Source organism: Lolium rigidum, chromosome 3 (genome assembly GCF_022539505.1).
Source record: "Lolium rigidum isolate FL_2022 chromosome 3, APGP_CSIRO_Lrig_0.1, whole genome shotgun sequence".
Lineage (NCBI taxonomy): Eukaryota > Viridiplantae > Streptophyta > Magnoliopsida > Poales > Poaceae > Lolium > Lolium rigidum.
The window spans coordinates 236,853,048-236,859,756 of record NC_061510.1 but is presented as its reverse complement, the minus strand read 5'-3'; the positions used below and the strand labels follow the sequence as shown (position 1 = coordinate 236,859,756).

Genomic DNA, 6,709 nt, shown 5'->3' with positions numbered 1-6,709 from the left:
TTTTGCTCGTCCAATGACGTACGTTGGGCCAAAATCAAGCCTGGCCATTCTTATTCAGTGACAGCGCAGTGTGCAATCAGCTAGCTATTGTTCTCACTAACACATGATACTATGATTGTCAATGAAATCATGGTACTGAGGTAAGGATGCTTGCTACATGCCACATCATGCAGGCTACACTAGCAGTAGCACACGCATCGGAGCAGGGCAGTCAGACATCGGCGAAGATATGGTATGTTTTGGAGTCGATGGCGATGAGCCTGAGTGCGGCGAAAGCGGCGGTGACAGCGAGGACGGTGAAGCCGATGACGTTGAGCCAGTGCCATGATTTCTGCAGCGAGGAGAGGCGGTGTCTGTTGGCGACGAGGTACATGTGGTTGTCGAGCACGAAGGTGAGCGGGAAGGTGCTGAGGGCCCCCGTGAGGCTCATGAAGTCCCCCAGGAACGGCAGCATCGCCGCCACCAGCGTGTTCACCGTCAGGTACCCTCCCCTGACCCCGACCCTGAACATCACATTGTGCATCGCGAAGGGGCCTCCCTCGGTGCTCCCGAACCGCGTGTCCAGGTACTCGTACATGGGCGACGCGAAGATCTGTCCAGTTTGTGCCACTCTGGTTAATCGATTGGCCACATGTATATATATGTAAAAAAGAAAATGACGAAAACACAAGGCTTACATGTAGTGCTATGACGGTCTGGAGGAAGGCAGAGAGGTTGGCAAGCGCCTTCACCCAGACGGGTCCATGGACGCTGTTGAGGAGGTAGCTGGAGGTTTCGTTTCCGTAGGCCCAGTATCCGATGAAGACGACGGCGTAGATGGGCACCACGCCGATGGTGAACTGGAACCAGAGCGCCTTCTCGATGTTCTTCACCACGGGGGGGGCGGATGGTGGCCTGGATCTCTGGCAGCATCCCAGTGTTGTACGCGAACACCAGGCTCGCCCACGCGCCGATGGTGGTGAACACCCTGCCCGGTCCGTCTCCGGGGATGCTATAGTCCCGGTGTGGCGAGCGCACGCCGTCCCGGAGCGAGAGCACGCACGCCGCCACGATGAAGATGAGGCTGAACACCGTGGAGAAGCCCAGCCAGATCCTCAGCGCCGATAGGTAGGGGATCCCGAAGGCGAAGAGCGCGCACACGAACCCGGACACCGCGATGCAGTAGGGCAGCTTCATGGCGCCGTTGTCCTTGATCAGCAGGTACAATGCCTGCTTGTCATGTAGCTAGTGTCAGAAGACCACCAAGTCAACAAGCAGATCGAGTAGCATGGGTGTCTCAGTCGTCAGAGCGTAGAGCATGTACCTTGAGTGCCTGTCCTGCTAGTATGATGAACCCGGTGTTGATCATGAAGAGGTTGACGTACTGCAGCGCCCAGGTGAGCCCGTACATCTTCCGCCCGTAGATGTGTCCGGCGAGGTCCCTGTACCTGATGTGGCGCTTGCCGCCGAGGAGGTGGAGGCGGCCGAGGAGCGCGTTGGCGTACATGGACACGGCGGCGGCAAGGAGGAACCCCACGGTGCCGCCCACCCAGCCCAGGGGCACCATCACCGACCCGGAGTAGCCCAGCACGTACGCGCTGTTCAACCCCGAGGTGAACACGAACCCCACCTGGTACCATGGATCTGACCAAAATAGACTCCATCAAACGTACACAGGCAGGTATATTCAGAGATTGAGAACCATCAAGCATGTCAACACAACGATTGTCTCATGTTTCTTCCGTCAGGACACCTCACTTTTCTGCTTTACAACTAGCACGGTGGTTCTCGCAAATGAGAGGGGAACATTTAAAATTATCTTACAGTATGTATTTCAATAGAAACTTGGAGTATTATGTGATTGGAGTTAACACGGTTCTTTCTAGTCACCATAAATATTTCTCTACATAAAGTTTCACTTTTGTGGAACACATATTTAATATATTTTTATTGGTGATTAATTAATTAATGTTTCGTTAAAAGACATACAATAAATATATATTATTTTGTACATGGTGATATAAGATAGTTAACTGAAAATAATTTTATATTGCAAGATAGGATATAGCTTTTATTGGGTGTTTTAGTGTGAGATAAAAAAATTGATCGCACATGTCGACTTTAGATCAATTTAAAGTTTAAAAACTGGTATGTTGATGTCTAACTAATAATTTCTCACCCAATAATGTTTAGCTATAGTTACTGAAATCAAGTAGTCATGGTCTATTATAATAAAGATACATCGGGTGTCAGATTATGTTGTGTTTACGTAGAAGATATAGCGGGTCATATCTGTTGATAATAATTAAGGCTCAAAAGATATATAGGTTTAAAAATAATACCAGTTTTTGGTTACTTGGCATAATATATTTTTTACCATGATTTTTTTATACCAATTTTTTATTTTTTTGGTTCATCATGTGATTTAGTATGATAGGTAGCATTCATTAATAACTCATAAAAGGATGTTTTTAAAACGAGGAAAAAACCACTTAGTGCTTCTAGTGGTAGTCCCTTTTATGATTCTTGTTTTATCATTCTTGTGTACGCAAACTCACGATTTCTTCATCATGGATAATATATCTTAACCACTAATCATTTGTTTGAGCACAATTTTAAATGAACTATAAAAATTGATAAAAAGATGACTAACTTTTTTTCAAGTTATATATTCTTTGTACTAACTACTGTAGAGATTGAACAAAGTAGTTTCATTAAATTTGAGTATAAAAATTATTTCTTGATATCATTTAGAAAAATTATGAAAATTTAAAGCGTGGACTCAAAATTTGATTAGCTGACAATTAAAATTTTAAGTAATCATGCTCAGATAAATAGAAAGATTGATTGACATGTGAATCTCTTCTTATGAATTATGATGCGTGATTGCTTTTGAGCTTCAAATTCTTACGCGCAAAAGTACCCAAAACACCATATTGAGCAAAGCATCTTAGAATTTTGAGATGTAGTATGAATCAAACTTTAGATGTTAAACTATGGACATGCTGAAAATATTAATTCCCCTATATGTTTGATCAATGGATTGAGCCTAGCCAATCTGCAATGTTTCTTTTATCTTTTTGAGTAGTCAATCTATAATATGAAATACGAACTTTTTTGTTTACAGGTGGAAAAGAGAATTAATCGTATTGGAGAAGAGAATGCCCTCAAACAAAAAACACATGTGTTTTTTTTTACGTGTATGGTTCATTGGAATTTTTTTGTACGTGTGTTTTATTGACTTACTCTATCTATGGGTGTGGATGTGCTCTTGAAATAGACAAGTTATACTATAAGAGCATCTACACTGGCAGCCCCGATAACGGCCCCGATAGTGTTTTGGGAGCTGGCATCGAAAATGGTCTCGCACCGGCGCGCCTCAAATAGCGCCGGCGATTGTTCGAGCCCAATAGATGGCAACCCCGTGCCGGTCCCTTCGCGAAGGGCGCGAATCGGGCGCGCCGGCGCATCGCGGCACAACGGTTTTCGTGGGTGGGGGCGCCTTGTCAGCGAGAGGACGCGATGGTCCGCATCGGACACGAAGCGGGAAGGTTCGTCGTCGGCATTTAATGGTCTCCCGCACGGAAACCGAGGCGGCGACGATGGTTGCGACTGGCCACGCGGCGTCAACTCGCCTATGCCGCCGTAAATGCGTGTAGTTGGCACCCATATTAGTAAGTATGCCATCCGCCGTCGCTGCCGTGCCAGTCTCTCCTCTCCACCTTAAAAATGCCGCGCCATCTTAAGACGACACACTCCATGCTTGGTCTCAACGGCCGCGTGCTGCTTGCGGCGCCTCCACCACCACCGTAGCCGGAGCCGGAGCCGCAACCCGATGCGGACTACAGCTCCGACGATGATGCAGTGGACCCACGGTTCGCGGTGTGGCACGAGACCTAGGTCGCAGACGCGAAAGCTGAGGCGGCGGAGGAGGCGGCGTAGTGGGGCGAGCAGCCGCAGGTCCCCGCCTACTCGGAGCAGGCGGCGATCCTGGCGTCGTTGAACGTGCGGCGCTTCCGGAGGTTGAAGGAGGAGGAGCGGGAGTTCGTCAACGACGCGAACCTCGAGCACACCCTCGAGATCTGGCGCCAGCGAGCGGCCACGGAGGAGGCGGGACGCCTCCTCATGGAGACGGAGCGACAAAATCTCATCGCCACTACGAGGCGTTTGCCCGCGAGCAAGCTGAGGCGCGCTGAGAACGAGACTTCTCGGGCAAAGGCTGCCAGTGCAGGCACATCATCGCCGGCAAGATCCTACGACACCGACCGCCATGTTCCACCGTCAAATGCGCGAAGCAAGGGCCGAGAGGTGGGCACAGACTGACGGACGCATGCAGCAAAGGGGAAGAACAACGATGAGGCAGGCGCGTCGCGCGCCCCAACGACGGCCAGTAGATTAGGGTTAAGTTTAAGTTGTATTTAGGTTTAAATTCGAGTAACTTTTGTATAAATTTCGTATGAATCGGGGTTGACATATGAGAGATGCCGGTGTGGGAGCAGCATCCCCAAATAGAGGATGTTGTGCCGACAACCATCATACGGCAATGTCGGCGCCCCTGCCGACACCTATTTGGGAGCCGTCGGTGGAGATGCCCTAAGGCTTGAAAGATGAATGAAGCGAAAAAAAACAGTTTCATGTTTCTGTTATCTACATTAGAAAGAGGTATGCCGTGTTGATGCTTGATATTCATATGCAAGTGTACTTTTCTAACTCGCTGAGGATGTGCTTCAGTATCTTGCTAGCCAAATCATACAATCTGGATTAAGGAATTCTGTCAACAGAAATGTTAATAAGTGGCATGTTGGAAGGACCTTTTTTTTTGTGTGTGTGCATGTGATAACTTTGCATCGGAAAAGAAAATGAGAAAAGTTTATGCCGTAGAGACTTCATTTTCAAACACTTTCTTAAATTGTACAATTGACTTTAGCCATTTCCACTCTTTGTTGAAGAATGCTATGGGAAATTACAGAGCATGTGTTGTTTCTGCTACTACATTCTACATATATGTGGGTTCTAAACATCTGGTAGGTCAATGACACACTGGCCGAGGGGCGAATAGGTACGAGAGGAGAAGAAAACAGAGGCGATCCCCAAGGCGGCTAGGGTTTCCGTCCCCTTCGTCCGCGCCGCGGCTGGTCCGCCCGCCTTCGATGGCCTCTCAGGACTTGCAGGCATGGCGCAACCCGGTTTCTCGCTGACGGGAGGGTTCTTTGTTTTAGGTTTTTTCCGGTGTCTTTTTTCGGGGTGGTGAGGCAGCGGTGACATCCTGAAGTCAGAATAATGTCCTCTTAGCCCTATTCTCGCTCCGGTGGTGCATCTAGCAGTAGCGGAGGGCGTGTGGAGTCATGTGTTCATCAGATCTCCTATGGTCCGCTCGGTTTTCGTGTTCGTTGGTGCGGTTTTGGGTAAATCTCTTTCGATACACGGTTCTCATCATTGGCGATTGTTCCTTCTATGGTGTGTTGGTCCTTTTGGGACTTAGCACGATGACTTACCATATGTTTACTACAAAAAACTCTGCTACGACAAAGGTTTTCCCTACTTCAGTGATTGGGGGGGGGGGTCGGGTAGCGGCACACTTCGCTAGGTGTTTCAATGATCTAATTGCAATTTTTTTACTTTTGGAATTCTTTGCATTTTTGTTGATGGTTATTAACATATCGGTGGAAATTTTGCAAAAGAAAAGAGACACTAGCTGGTGCGCGAGCAGAGTGGCATTTTGCGTTTTGCACTCAGCATGCCTCCGGTGCACCCCATAGTTGTACCTAACACACCTCCTTTGAGAACCCGACTCTTCGTTTACGGTTGGCAGGAGACCAAAAGCTGAACTAAATGCATTACAACCAGCAGCTATATACTCCACCGTCCTCAAATAAGTGTACATTTAGCTCTAAATTTTTTCCACAAAAGAGTGTACTCTTATCTTCTCCATGCATTTTAATTGCTTCTCTCTTGAAAATCAAACCCAATATTGAGCACATGTTCTTCTTGTTTTCTGTATGTATTTAACTCATTGGAGGTGAAAGAATTAAAAAGGAGAGATGCATGTTCCCAATGTATTATTTACTTCACTTTATAATTTATCTTGAAAAACCCGCATGTACACTTATTTGAGGTATTAGCTAGAAACACATGTCCACAAGGCTAATCACACAATGCATGGAGATCGCATCTGGAGACGGAGTCTCCTGAAACTGCTCCCGTGCAGCAGCGTTGGGTTGCACCAGAGAGTCGGCGCCCCCTCCTGTCTAGCCTCTCCATGCCCCGCCCTCCTCCTACTTACACTGGCCAAAGTTCTGGCGGCGCAGCGGCAACAGAGCTTTCTCGTTTGGTGTCCTAGCGCGGGTGGCGCAATCTCGCGGTGGTTCTCCCTGATACAGCGGCGGCACCCGCACCGGCATAGAATTCGATGGTGGCACGTGATGATGGCTCCAAGAAGATCTCGACAAGCATCCTCGCCGAAGCACGACGATAACGGGTGGTGGTGGTGGGCATGGTCCTACGGGTCATGACCATTGTTGCATTTGTTGCATCACGAAGTCACTAATGACAGCATGCAGCTGAACTCCTGGCTAGTCCCATGGGACAAGGACATCTAGGGTATCTGTCCCAGGCTTGGTAGTGGTGGCCTCCTTCTTCATTATGGGGGAGGGGAGGGGAGGGGAGGGTTGGGTTCGGGCTAGTTGGGCGATGGATAGTGGTGTGGGGGCGTGCTTGTCTACATCAAAGA

General features: G+C 48.2%; 1 pseudogene; it reads right to left on the bottom strand.

Moving 5' to 3' along the window:
- Positions 1–211: 211 nt before the first annotated feature.
- Positions 212–6,709, bottom strand: part of LOC124699147 — a 32,564-nt pseudogene continuing 26,066 nt past the window's right edge.